Source organism: Enhydra lutris, unplaced genomic scaffold (genome assembly GCF_002288905.1).
Source record: "Enhydra lutris kenyoni isolate GAN:26980312 unplaced genomic scaffold, ASM228890v2 scaffoldscaffold6, whole genome shotgun sequence".
Classification (NCBI taxonomy): domain Eukaryota; kingdom Metazoa; phylum Chordata; class Mammalia; order Carnivora; family Mustelidae; genus Enhydra; species Enhydra lutris.
In genome coordinates, this window is record NW_019154090.1 from 14,809,185 (window position 1) to 14,823,289 (window position 14,105).

General features: G+C 41.1%; 1 pseudogene; it reads left to right on the top strand.

The window, feature by feature from the left end:
- The first annotated feature begins 489 nt into the window (after nt 1–489).
- On the top strand, nt 490–1,237 carry LOC111141531 (annotated as a pseudogene).
- The last annotated feature ends 12,868 nt before the right edge of the window (nt 1,238–14,105 follow it).

Here is a 14,105-nt window from a genome sequence, read left to right on the forward strand (position 1 = left end):
GGAGGCTTGGCCACCACAACACACTAAAACCTGGATGTATCTTTCAAATGAGTTCATTGTCTGGTATAACTTGAATCAGGAGGCTCTAAAGAGAGTCTGGGATCCACTTACTATTGAATAATTCCCTTGCTCTCCCTTGCTCTCCACGTCTCTGTTTATCTCCCTTTTATTTTTTTAATGATTTTATTTATTTGACAGACAGAGATCACAAGTAGGCAGAGAGGCAGGCGGAGGGAGAGGGAGAAGCGGGCTCCCCGCTGAGCAGAGAGCCCGATACGGGGTTTGATCCCAGGACCCTGAGATCATGACCTGAGCTGAAGGCAGAGGCTTTAACCCACTGAGCCACCCAGGCACCCCTGTTTATCTCTTTTTTAAAAAGGTTGGTTAAACTGATGAGTATTTCTGAAAATGCTGTTAGCAAATACTACATTAGAATTACTTGAGGGTGGGGAAGGGCTGTCTAAAATAGAGGTCCTCAAGGAACTGCAGATGCCGCTGCCCCAGAGCAGGCTGTGTCACCCATCAACAGGCAACCTCACCATGTTCTTCAACATGGCTATGGATGGTGAGCCCTTGGTTTGGGTCTCCTTCCAGCTATTTGCAGAGTTCCAAAGACAGCAGATAATTTTAGTGCTCTGAGCACTGGGGTGAAAGGATTTGGTTGTAAAGATTCCTGATCTCTTAGGATTATTCCAGGATTTATGTGCCAGTGTGGTGATGTCAGTTGCTATAATGGCACTGGTGACCAGTCCATCTATGGGGAGAAATTTGTTGATGAAAATTTCGTCTTGGTGCCTGGGTGGCTTCGTCTTATGCCTGGGTGGCTCAGTGGGTTAAGCCTCTGCCTTCAGCTCAGGTCATGATCTCAGGGTTCTGGGATAGAGGCCCACATCAGGCTCTCTGCTCAGTGGGGAGCCTGCTTCTCCCTCTCTCTCTGCCTGCCACTCTGCCTACCTGTGACCTCTCTCTCTCTCTCTCTCTCAAATAAATAAATAAAATCTTTAAAAAAATTTTTCATCTTGAAGCACATGGGTCCTGGCATCTTGTCCATGGCAAATGCTGGACCCAACGCAAAATGTTCCCAGTTTTTCATCTGCACTGCCAAGACTGAGAGGTTGGATGAAAGTATGTGATCTTTAGCAAGGTAAAAGAGGGCATGAATATTGTGGAATCCATGGAGCACTTTGGGTCCAGGAATGGGAAGACCAGCAAGAAGGTCACCGTGGCTGACTGTTAACAAATCTAATACATTTGACTTGTGTTTTATCTTAACTACCAGACCATTCCTTCTGTAGCTCAGGAGAGCACCCCCTCACCCCCAACTGTCAAATGTCCAATAATTTTTGTGCTCTTGCAGTTCTACACAGTCCACGTTTTCTTTACTTCCCTCCAAGTCTAGTGGGATTTCAGAGTTAATATGATTATGAAATAAAAACAAAACAACAACAAAATAAAAATTAAAGATGGGTCCTCCAGATCCCATATATGCATTTTTTAACAAGTACAGCCAACTGCTTTTAAAGTTCCAAAACCTGTGAATTGCATGATATTTAAGGGCCAATCCATCAGTGGGGAAAAAAATAATAAAGGCTTACAAAGTCTATTGATGTCTGCTCCTTGTATAGAAGGAGATCAGGAGAAAATATTAGAATCATTAAATGTGGGGAGGATCAGGAAAAGGTTGTGCAGAAGACCCCGAAGTCCTGCTAGTCTGGCAGTTTTGCAGAGTGACCATCAAGCCAAGTGGCCCTCAGGTTTGCATCTCCTTCATTTACTTGGCTTTTGCCTCCACATATCTGTAAGAGTTAGTCTGTTCTCCCAGGAAGCCTATCTTTGTGCATCTCTATGATCTAGACCAAATTTGCAACAAGTCATCACTGATCTGCATCCTGTGAGAAGGGGGAAGTGAGAAGAGCACTTATCTGCGAATAAAAATATCCAAATACAAATCCCAACTTTTCCCTTTGTTGAAGTATGACCTGGTTGGCAGAGGGTAGGGTGGAGGGATGCTTCTCTCAGGACCTCAGTCTCCTATTCATATGATGAAGGTGATGGGTTAATAATATCAAGGAGTACTTCTCAATTTGAGGAACTATGGCAGCTCAGGAACCCAGCCAAATCTAGTAAGCACCTGATGCTTATCTGTCCCATTAGTACCTTTCAGTCCTTGATTAATGTTGACATACATGAATGACTGGAACAAAATCATTCTGTCCTAGAGGGCAATGGATCAGAGCGGTCCTTGGAAATGGTCAGAATGTTCCTTGAAGTTTATAGATTCTGCTTACCTGCTGTCCTCAGGAATGAACTCAGAACCCTAAGGGCTGAGCACAGAGAACCCTCTGCCTTATAAGGACCTCAGTGGAGATGTTTTTCTTTGTTAACAATTTGCTCATTGCTCTGCCCATTAGAACCCAGAGGACACCTCTAGTGAAATCTTCAAGTGTTACTCAGGGTGTCATACAGATCCAGAACTCCTCATCTTCCCTCTCCTTCTTATTCTCTCCTTGAAGCTCTCTCCAGAGCCAGAAATGCCTAGAGGAAGCTAGAGATGGTTTTGAAACTCAGGGAACATTGAGTTCCACAGCCCCAGTCACCCTCCTTTTTTAAAACCCGTGTACAAATGGAAGCTTCTAGTAGGAAATAGACTCATCCAAGATCACATAGAAAATCAATAACAAACTGGAGACAAAATCCAGGTTTGAAGGGTAGCAAGGTGTTGACAGATTATACAGCCTAGTTGGAAATCAGAATGGATATAGTGGCTATTTGTTAGTTGTTTTGTCAATATTCCATTCTCTTTTTTTTAATGTTATGTTAGTCACCATACAGTACATCATTAGTTTTTTTTTAACTTTTTTAAAAATTTAATTTGATTTTTTTTATTTTTTATAAACATATAATGTATTTTTATCCCCAGGGGTACAGGTCTGTGAATCGCCATGTTTACACACTTCACAGCACTCACCATAGCACATACCCTCCCCAATGTCCATAAACCCACCCCCCTCTCCCGACACCCCTCCCCCTAGCAACCCTCAGTTTGTTTTGTGAGATTAAGATTCACTTATGGTTTATCTCCCTTCAGATCCCATCTTGTTTCATTTATTCTTTTCCTACTCCCCAAACCCCCCATGTCTCATCATTAGTTTCTGATGTAGTGTTCCATGATTCATTGTTTGCATATAACACCCAGTGTTCCATGCAATACATGCCTTCCTTAATACCCAACACTGGGCTAGCCCATACCCCCTTCCCTCTAACAATTGAAGAAGTCTCTACCAGGAGTCTTTCTTTTAAAGATTTTATTTAATTATTTGAGAGAGAGACAGAAAGAGCACAAACAGGGGGAGGGGCAGAGGGAGAAGGAGAAGTAGACTCCTTGGTGAGCAGGGAGCCCAATGCAGGGCTCAATCCCAGGACCCTGAGATCATAACCTGAGCTGAAGACAGATGCTTAACCAACTGAGCCACCCAGGTGCCCTGAAAGTCTTTATATGAGGTAAAACCAGCTTTCTACTATAAAAGCTTAAAAAGTTAAACTCTATCACTCAAGATTCGATAAAGGACACAGAAACTACACTCAGTCTTTCAAACAGAGAGGACTTAATACTGAAAATTGGCTATATGAGCATTTGTGGGGGTTGGGAGATACTTCCATCACTCCTAGATTTGAGAGAATAAAATCTTTAGGGTTCATAGACCTAGGAGTTCATAGATGGCCGGCATAACTGTTGCTCATACATCTGGCAGGACGGAGAGGTTAGGACCGTCTGGCTGGCACTCAGTCTTCTAAAATGCACTGTGACTAGTTTTCAGACCTCTGAGGGGAACCTGGCTCAAATGGTACTGGGTTCACTGAGTCAGGAGATACAGCCAACTAGTGCTAGTTATCAGAGGCAGTGCAATGCATGTGGCTTGGAAAGTGCCAAAAGAATCCAGAGGATAGAAGTATAACTGTGTTTTGCTGCTGGAGACATGCTAACCAGAGCCAGAAAAGGAAGGAAACTCCATGTCCCCTCATTTCACCTGTCAATTTCTTCTCAGTGTCTCCCATGCAGAGTCTAACTGGAACTGCTGGAAGTAACTGACAAAAGAATGATGGAAAACTTCGTTTGCAGCGTCCCTCTGGAAGCATCACAGAGAAGAGTATGAAAGAATAGACTTGCAGCTGGACATATGCATTCTCCCAGGCTCTCTTGCAGCTAGGAAGTAGGCACTTGTTTTGGGCTCAATCAGACATCCCCACATTGAACAGACATTGAACTGGAAACTAGTAAGCAAAGAAGAAAGGCCAATGGGGAATTTATTCTGATAGAAACAGTGACAACAGACAATCTAATCCTGTTTCCGGTAGTAGCAGGGATGATGGTGATGGCACAATGGGGCAAGATGGTACAAGTGTTCAGTGTTCTGTTGACTGTGGCCCCAACTTTGTAGCCTTCCTTATTCCCCGCCATTTTCCTAATCTTATTTTCTTGTCCTTCTGGTGATCCTGTGAACTACCCAAATTCTTAAAAAATAAATTTCCTTTCTGCTCAAAATAACCAGAATTGCATTTATGTCTAGAAACCCTGATGGATATAGCAAGGATGGCACCTGGAGGGACTTTGAGCCTAGAAGTCTGAATGAGCACAAGAGAACTTTTATCTTGGAGCCCCTGGTTGGCTCAGTCAGTTGAGTGTCTGACTCTTGGTTTCAGCTCAGGTCATGATCTCAAGGTTGTAAGATTCAGCCCTTCCTTGGACTCTGCACTGGACATGGAGCCTGCTTAAGATTCTCTCTCTTCCGGGGCGCCTGGGTGGCTCAGTGGGTTAAGCCGCTGCCTTCAGCTCAGGTCATGATCTCAGGGTCCTGGGATCGAGCCCCACATCGGGCTCTCTGCTTGACAGGGAGCCTGCTTCCCTCTCTCTCTCTGTCTCTGCCTGCCTCTCTGTCTACTTATGATCTCTCTGTCAAATAAATAAATAAAATCTTAAAAAAAAAAAAGATTCTCTCTCTTCCTCTCCCTCTGCCCTTTCCCCCTGCTTGTGTGTGCTCTCTCGCTCTCTCTCTCTCTCTCTCAAAAAAAGAAAAGAGAACTTTTTTCTTGGCAGAGAGGTTGTCACTCTTCTGTGATGTGGTCCAATGGAGTTTTTCTCCATGAATTGTTCTTGAAGCCTGTCATCATGTTGTGGGCCCCATATTTCTCTAGGTTAAGTTTTACCTTGAAAAGTGTGCCATGTAGAACATGGATGTCCAGATGTATGTAACACTGAGGTCATTTATTATCTGACTTTCTCACTGGAAGGATCTAGTCATTAGGAAGAACTGGAGCTTGAATGAGAATCAGAGAGAACATTCTCTTCAAAATAACAGGATAAAGCAAGACAAGTTCCATGAAGAGCAGAAAAACTTTGGCTTGAGGAACTGTTCAATAAAGCTGGCCCAGCCCTTAGATTCTGTGCAACAATGAGTCACTCTGTCTCTTCTTTGGGCCCCAGTTACCATACTTGCACCATTGGGAAAGACAAAGAAAGAATCTTCCCCCACAGATTCACCTGAAGATCTCATCCTTCCCACCTCCAGTGACATCCAAAAAGATATTACTGGTGGTAGTGATGGGAGAAGGGCAGATATGTACAGAGCCACAGAAGATCCAGTAAAACATACTATAGACTATACACTTCCCAGAAAGACCTGAGTCTCTAGGTCCTTGTTCTCCATCTTCCTCTCATCAATTGAACTGCACTCCACCACAGTAACATATCAGGAAGGGAGAACTGAGCCTGTGTAACTATCATTGCTTTCTGAAATTTCCACTTAGATTTCTCAAGACATAAATTATTCTTAAAGTGATCAACCTTATTTTTGACCTCTGGACATTTATTTGGAACATAAATAAGGTAAAAGTGGAAATCAACTCCTTTGGTATGTGAGTGTTTATGATAAATATATTTGTTATATGTACAAGCACATCTTCTCTCTAAGCCCTGGTTCCCCTTTTATGTAAAATGAGGATGGCAATAATATCTATTCCAAGGACTTTCTATGAGAATGTAATGAGACAAGGCAGAAAACTTCCTGACATATAGTTAGTGCTCAAGTCATGTTAGTCTCCTTCCCTTTCTAGATAAGATAAAGGTTACCTGGAAGTTAGAATCTAAATGGAAAAACTTCATTCTTTCAAAATTCCACCCAATTTACTTCCCCCATTCCCATACCACTCAATCAATGGGTCTTGATCAAAAGTAATTTAATTAATTCTTTACATATACACACACATGCATGCACATATAATTGACGTGAGGTTAGTAAAACCTCTTTGATAAGTATAAGAGCTGGATAACCAACAAGAAGTTCCTACTACCTTCTCTAATGTGCATTTAATAAATCTTAAATTTGCCATCCATCTTCTAGAACTACAATAACCCTACACCCAAGTCACCTGATAAAAGGCCAAGTCACTGAGTCATGGCCAAAGATCCCCCAGGACAACCTGGGTACAGAATGTCTGTTTTTCAAAGTCCGGTGCCTCCCGCACTGACCCACAAAGCCTGTTCAGTCAAAAAAGTACAGACACACCTCATCAAGCACTACCCTCACTGCATGGAGTTTTTATCATGCTGCCAATGTCAGAAATTTTTTAAATTAAAGTATTTATGTCTCTAACCTTTCTGCAGAGTATCCTAACCTTGACATTATTAACACTGAGGGACAGATAATTCTGTATGGTAGGGCTATCCTGTACCTTGTAGGATGTTTAGTAGAATCCCTGGCCTTTACCAGTAGGTCCCTTCCTGCTCCCAAGTTGTGATCATCGAAATTGTCTCAGACATTGTCACGTGTCCTAGGGGACACACTCTCTCTCAAATAAATAAATAAAATCTTGAAAAATAAAAAATACAAAAAACGAATGTTGTCTACCTGGATATAATTTTAAAAATCATATTATAATACATAATACCTACGTTTTATAGAAAGTGATATCTACATTTTATAGAAATTTCAAACGTACCAAAGTGTTAGGAAGAAAGTTAAAAATTGTCAGAATCTTACCTTCCAGAGACTTTCACTTGCACATGTAGCTTTCTGCATGTATGCAAACACATGAAGCTACTACAGATCACAGATTCTTATATAAGACTGGGATACTAAACCTCTCAATAACCTGACAGACCAGTGGTTTTCAAAGTTTGTCTCCTTTTCCGGTAGCAGGAGCATCACCTGAGAATTTACTAATTCCTAGTCTTACTGGGTCAGAATCTCTGGGAGTGTTTCTCACAACATGTTTTTTTGTTTTGTTTGTTTGTTTTTCTCACAATTTGTGTCTTAAGAAGCCTTCCAGGTGATTCTGATATACATTCCAGTTTAAAAACCTTTGTTGGGTGGCTCAGTTGGTTAAGTGTCTGACTTGTGATTTCAGCTCAGGTCATGTTCTCATGGTCATGAGATTGAGTTCCGTACTGAATGTGGAGCCTGCTTAAGATTCTCTCTCTCCCTCTGCCTCTGCCCCTCCCTTTGCACACTCTCTCTCTAAAGAAAAAAAAAGAGAGAGAGAGAGAGAGAACCTCTGCTAAAAAGAAAGAAGAATGTACTAGTCAACCAGACAGGTATCCTATAGTCAGACAACCGAATCTAGGTCATGGCTCTACTACTTACCAACTCTATGTTTTGGGAACATTATTTAACCTCTCTGAGCTTCCATGTCTTCTATAAAATAGAGCAAATGATTTAACCCACTTTATTGATCAACCATTCTGATGTATGTAAAGCTCTCAGTATAATTTAGCTCTTACTAGATTCTTGTCTTAGAACTAGTCAGATATGATGATGTGTCATAAAAAATTTGTGGAATGCAGCTCAAGTGGTTTTCAGAGGGAAACTTTTTACGTGTTTCTATTTGAAAAAAATAAAGTTGTATGTCATTAACCATGTACAGAACTCAAGATGTTAGAAAAGAACAACAGAGTAAATCTCACACACAAAAATAGACAAAAACTGGGGTGCCTGGGTGGCTCACTGGGTTAAAGCCTCTGCCTTCAGCTCAGGTCATGATATCAAGGTCCTGAGATCGAGCCCTGCATTGAGCTCTCTGCTCAGTGGTGAGCCTGCTTCCCCTCTCTCTCTCTGCCTGTCTCTCTGCCTACTTGTGAGCTCTGTCTGTCAAATAAATAAATAATACATTTTAAAAAATGGACAAAAATGATAAAGAGTAGAATAGAAGGCAAGATAGAGAACAACAAAAGCTATCAGTTGGGGGAGAGGAAGTGAAAAAATAGGTTTTTGTAAAGCATTCAGCAAGCTTCCTTTATATGCAACACATACACGTGCACATACTTATTTCCATATATTCAGAGCCATATAGATAAGAGGTATAAGATAAGAGCCATACAGGTAAGAGGATAAGAGAGCTTGAACCTTTGCTCTTGCTTGTGTGAAAGATGCTTGATGCCTGAGCATCTGCCATAAGAGTGATCATCCATCCATTCATTCTCCAACAACAAACATGGATTGAGAACTTGCCAACCTTTGCTGCCTGCCTATCCTGGGTTTGGTTCTTGGCCCAGCAGTCTCCAGCATGACATTAGGAAAGACCCTTCACCTCTCTGACCTTAGTTTCTTTATGTAAAGTTGGAAATCTTAATATCCACCTTGAAGGATAATAGCAAGGATAAAACCATTTCCATAAAATGAACATAAAAAGAGAATACAAAGAAATTTGTAACCCTGCCTTAGAGGATCTTATTGTTTTATTTCTGTTAACAAATAAACTGAGAGCTAAAAATCAGGCCTGGGTTAGGCATGTACATTTCAGAAATGAGTTTGATGAGATCTTTGCTCTCAAGAGTCTTCTTGGTTAAGGACGGGAGGGAGTATTTAGAGCTGCTACTATTTATTGATGTTTTTTTATATATCAGTGCTACCCACTGGTTATTTCTAACCCCTTAGTAAGCCTCAAATGTGGACCTACTCCCATTTCACAGTGAAAGGAATGGAATGTCAAAGACATTAGTGATTTATCCAAGATCACACAGTGAAGGAATGATTGAGTCAATCCCAAGTCAGTCCTCCTTTTATGATGGAATATTATTCTAGAAGGACTATGAGATAGAACATGGAACCTGGGAAATCTTACTTATCAGGCATAGAAATTCAGATCTGAAAGGGTACTCAAAGATGACAGAGTTAAACTTCTTAATTTTACAAATGAAGAAATGGGGATGTGGAGAGGTTGAGTGGATGCATGATCCTGAAGTAGTAAGGAGCAGGGCTAAGATTTGAATTCACTTGAGTTGGATCCTTAAGTATGGGATTTTCACCACATTAGGCTACTCTCAGAAATAAAAACCTCAACTTCTGTGTAGATGGGTAAGACCACGGCAGGGTGGGCTGGGTGGGCCAAGTGGACCAAGTGGGACTATGAAGAGGAAGGTGATGGCTTTGGCTTCTCTCAGCTCTTTTCTGTCTTTAGGTCCTGCCAGGCTTGGCTCCTGAAATGCATGCAATCTCTCTTTGGAATTTGGCTGTTGTCCAAAGGCCTCAATGCCACGATGGTTTTACAACATTAAAACTTCTCAAATGTGAGAAGTTTTTCTATGGGGACATAATAGCAATGGCAACAACTTTTTGAGGAAAGAATCATGTGAGAAAGTTTGCAAGGACACCTAATATCCTAGTAAGACCACAACTGTCAGTCAGGATTGCTCTTGGGCAATACAAGGCATTTTTGTGAATGAGAGATATATCTCTCCACCCCCAAATCGATTCTTCCTGCTGTGTTCTTGAAATCACTCATCTCTGTGCCAGAAATTCTACCAATATTAAAAACATGTTTAAATTCTCACAACCTTTCCTTAAAACTATGTACATCCACACAAATATGCTGGGGAAATTAATTAGAGTTAACAGCTATTTACACTTTGTTTGAATTATTCCTCAGCCTATTGGAGGACGGAGAGAAGGGTAAATCTGAAAACACTGGGCAAGACATCAGAAGGGCTTGCAATGGAAAAGAAAAAGAATTCCTGGAGTCATGTGAAACAAGACAAAGGACAGAAACCAGAGAGGCAAAGGGAATTGTGGGTGGGGGTTGAAGATTTTAGGACTATTGTGTTATGTTAGTCACCATAAAATATATCATCAGTTTTGACACAGTGTTCCAAGATTCATTGTTTACATACAACACCAGTGCTCCATCCAATATGTGCCCTACTTAATACCCATCATCAGGCTTACCCATCCTTCCACCCCACCCTCTAATACCCTCAATTTGTTTCTTAGAGTTCACAGTCTCTCATGGTTCATCCCCACCTCCGATTTCCCCCAATTCACTTTTCCTTTCCTTCTCCTAATGTCCTCCATGTTATTCCTTATGTTCCACAAGTAAGTGAAACTATATGATAATTGGCTTTCTCTGCTTGACTTATTTCACTCAGCATAATCTCCTCCAGTCCCATCCACGCTGATGCAAATGTTGGGTATTCATTCTTTCTGATGGCTGAGTAATATTCCATTGTATATATGGACCACATTTTCTTTAACCATTTGTCTGTTGAAGGGCATCTTGGCTCTTTTCACAGTTTGGTGACTGTGGCCACTGCTGCTATGAACATTGGGGTACATATGGCCCTTCTTTTCACTATATCTCTATCTTTTGGGTAAATACCCATAATGCAATTGCTGGATTGTAGGGTAGCTCTATTTTTAACATCCTGAGGAACCTCCATACTGTTTTCCAGAGTGGCTGCATTGGCTTGCATTCCCATGGGACTGGAAAGTATTATGCTAAGTAAAATAAGTCATTCAGAAAAAGACAATTATCATATGGTTTCACTTATATTTGGAATATGCAGAATAGTGCAGGAGGCACTAGGGGTATAGGTGGTGGTGGAGGGGAACTGAATGGGAAGAAATCAGAGAGGAAGACAAACTGAATGAGACTCTTGACTCTGGGAAACAAACTGAGGGTTGTGCAAAAGGGTGGGGGGGTGTAATTCGGTGATGGGCAGTAAGGAGGGCATGTGTCCTGATGAGCACTGGGTGTTATACACAATTGATGAATCAATGAACATTATATAAAAAATTAATGATGTACTATACCATGGCTAATTGAATTTAAATTTAAAAATAAAAAAAAACTAAAAAAGTGAAATTTAAAAAAAAAAACTGTTGTAGATGGGGAAACACAGATAACATTAACTGATTTCCATTACTGTTTCCACAGTAAGGTTTCCAAGGCCCACTGTTGGAAAGTCGCAGAGCTGGACATGGAGCCCAGACTGGTCCATTTCCAAGTCCATGATCATAACTGCTATGCTACACTTTTTTATAGATCTCAGAACTTCCCTCAAGGGGCTGATTTCCAGCCACAACTTTTGTTCAAAGGGTTTGCTGCCAAGACAACAGACATATCCCACTCTCCTCCTCCACCCCATCACTTTCCATTACATCACTACTCATTAAAAGGAAGTCACTTAGTCCAGCCCACACTTCAGGAAGGAAGTGTGCAGGGGCGTTCATACCAAGAGGTGAGGAATGTTTGGGGCCATGTTGGAAGTCTGTCTGCCCAAGGAGTAACTTGATGGCAGTGACTGCTAGAAGTCTCAGTTCTTGGGTTTTTCCCTTCCCCACTTTTCTTCCCTGATATTTGTTCACAGATGGAAAGCTCAAGGCTCATAGTGCCTGATCCCTGTGAGTACAAATACCCAAATGGCCCTACAACATCAACTCTAGGTTCTGAGAGATGTTTTGTTATAAAAGTTGCTTAAATGGAAGGATAAACAAAAATTGTCAGGAAGAAAAAAAACAGTCCACTGGGTGCCAAATGAGCTGCATGGGGCCTGGGAATAATCCTTTGACATGGTATTGAGGGTCTAATTAAATTTCTTAATTCTGGGGTGCTTGCCTGGCTCAGTCAGAGGAGTGTGGAACTCTCAATCTCAGGGTTGTGAGTTTAATCCCCACATTGGGTGTAGAGATTACTTAAATAAGTAAATAAACCTTTAAAAAAATTTCTTAATTCACTATGATGGAGGAAGGTCTTCCAAATGCCCCTGCGGGCAGTAGCAGGATTCTCAAAGCCTTTAAAAAGAAACTTTCTGGGTACCTGGGTGGCTCAGTTGGTTAAGCAACTGCCTTTGGCTCAGATCATGATCCCAGAGTCCCAGGATTGAGTCCCGCATCTGGCTCCTAGCTCCACAGGGAGTCTGCTTCTCTCTCTGAACTTCTCCCCTCTCATGCTCTCTCTCACTGTCTATCTCTCTCAATAAAAATAAATAAATAAATAAAAATCTAAAAAAAAAAGAAAAAAAACTTTCTGGGAAGAATAATAGAGAGTAATTTAGGAGCATATATTAATGCAGATTTATAATCTGTTTTTATCAGTTAATAGTATTGGGTGAATATTTTCTCATATCATCAAATATTCTGCAACATGGAGCACGGGGTGTTCTATGCAAACAATGAATCATGGAACACCAGGTCTTGGGATTGAGCCCCACATCAGGCTCCCGGGCTGGTTCATCAGGGATCCTGCTTCTCCCTCTTTTTCTGCCTCTCTCTGCCTCTCTCCCTCTCTCAAATGAATAAATAAAACCTTAAAAAAAAAACCTTATGGTATACTGTACAGTGACTAACATAACATAATAAAAAAAATATTCTGCAACATAATTCCTAAAAGGCACAGAGCCTTCCTTGTATGAATAGATTATATTTTTTTAAAGCAAGCTGTTCCACATCCTCTTCAACTCTTGTTGATTCTTGTCTTGTTAATCTTGGCCATTCTATCTGGTGTAAGATGGTATCTCAATGTGGTTTTGATTTTAATTTCCCTGATGGCTAATGATGATGAACATTTTTTCATGTGTCTGATAGCCATTTGTATGTCTTCTTTGGAGAAGTGTCTGTTCATGTCTTCTGCCCATTTTTTAACTTGATCAACTGTTTTTTGGGTGTTGAGTTTGAGGAGTTCTTTATAGATCTTGGATATCAGCCCTTTGTCTGTACTGTCCTTTGCAAATATCTTCTCCCATTCTATGGGTTGCCTTTTTGTTTTGTCGACTGTTTCCTTTGCTGTGCAGAAGCTTTTGATCTTGATGAAGTATCAAAAGTTCACCTTTGCTTTTGCTTCCTTTGCCTTTGGAAATGTCTTGAAAGAAGTTGCTGTGGCCGATGTCGAAGTGGTTACTGTCTATGTTCTCCTCTAGGATTTTGATGGATTCCTGTGTCATGTTGAGGTTGGTGAGGCCACTTTGGAAAACAGTGTGGAGATTCCTTAAGAAATTAAAAATAGAGCTTCCCTATGACCCTGCAATTACACTACCAGGTATTTACCCCAAAGATACAGATGTAATGAAAAGAAGGGCCACATGTACCCCAATGTTCATAGCAGCAATGGTCACAATTGCCAAACTGTGGAAAGAGTCAAGATGCCCTTCAACAGACTAATGGATAAAGAAGATATGGTCCATATATACAATGGAGCACTATGCCTCCATCAGGATGGATGAATACACAACTTTTGTATCAGCATGGATGGGACTGGAGGAGATTATGCTGAGTGAAATAAGTCAAGCAGAGAAAGTTAATTATCTTATGGTTTCACTTACTTGTGGAACATAAGGAATAACATGGAGGACATTAGGAGAAGGAAAGGAAAAGTGAATTGGGGGAAATGGGGGGGGTGATGAACCATGAGAGATTGTGGACTCTGAGAAACAAACTGAGGGTTTTAGAGGGGAGGGGGGTGGGTGGTGGGTGAGCCTGGTGGTAGGTATTAAGAAGGGCATGTATTGCATGGAGCACTGGGTGTTGTACATAAACAATGAATCTTGGAACAATGAAAAAAATTAAATGAAAAAATATATAAAAACAAATAAAAAGAAACCCCAACTCACTTTAAAATGTGAAATTTGTTATCTCACATGACCAGATGTCCAACAATAAGGAAGTTTCTGGGTACGGAAGGATGAGTAGTTTAAAAATGACATTCAAGGGGTGCCTTGGTGGCTCAGTCAGTTAAGTGCCCAACTCTCGATTTCCTCTCAGGTCATGATCTCAGGGTCGTGAGTCAGGCTAAGTCAGGCTCTGCACTCATTGGGGAATCTGCTTGAAATTCTCTTCCTC